This window comes from Penaeus monodon, chromosome 29, assembly GCF_015228065.2.
Source record: "Penaeus monodon isolate SGIC_2016 chromosome 29, NSTDA_Pmon_1, whole genome shotgun sequence".
NCBI classification, from domain to species: Eukaryota; Metazoa; Arthropoda; class Malacostraca; order Decapoda; family Penaeidae; genus Penaeus; species Penaeus monodon.
In genome coordinates, this window is record NC_051414.1 from 21,903,257 (window position 1) to 21,904,054 (window position 798).

The 798-nt window shown below is 38.8% G+C and overlaps 1 protein-coding gene across 1 annotated transcript in view; it reads left to right on the forward strand.

The window, feature by feature from the left end:
• Positions 1–798, forward strand: part of LOC119592018 (multiple PDZ domain protein-like) — a gene marked incomplete at its 3' end in the record, with an annotated part of 124,904 nt that overhangs the window by 64,758 nt on the left and 59,348 nt on the right.

Below are 798 nucleotides of genomic sequence, written 5' to 3' on the forward strand. Positions count from 1 at the left end.
TTTAACATAGTGATACCCCCCAACCACCCCCATAAAAAAAAATTAATATATCGAGAGAATTCATAATTATTTGTACAGTCTCTCCCGAGCCCTCGAGGCGAGCGGGCAGCGTGAGGGGCTCAGGGACCGGCCACCCAATGAGGCTTCCCGCTCCTTCCCCTCAGCCACTGGGGATTATCCCGGAGAGATGAATGAGGCTGCTAACGGACAAACCTCTTTAGCAACCCCGTAGTAACGATATCTGATTTAATCATGAATGAAGTGTTTTGTTCCTCTTTCCATTGATGGCATGAAAACACGAAAAGGAACCCGATATATTAAAGAATTAAAAGTCTGAAGATAAAGTTGAGCAAAAATGCAAGAAAATACACTAAGTACACCAGTCCCCTGAGTGGACCAAGCGCTGAAGGTGTTGACGTGTAGCGGAAAACTCGCTAACTTGCGAGACGGCGACACGAAATGAACCTTCGATGCAGATGACCTTTTGGAAAACATGTTACATTCAGTAGTCACAAAAGATAAAATTATGAAGGCTGATGAAATGATATCACCGATATAGCTTTTGAAATTAATATTAGTGAGAGATACAAAACAAAGAACGTAAATTGTAAAAGAGAAATCCATTTTAAAGTTCATGAAACACTATCAGGAAATAATAGTTGACGAGGATGTCATTAATCTCTGAATCTCATAAGTGATGAACTATTGGAAAATAAAAACAAGAATCTCATCTCAATAATGAAATCACCAATACATGATTTACTGGAATTAGAAAATCTTAGTGTAGGTTATATATAA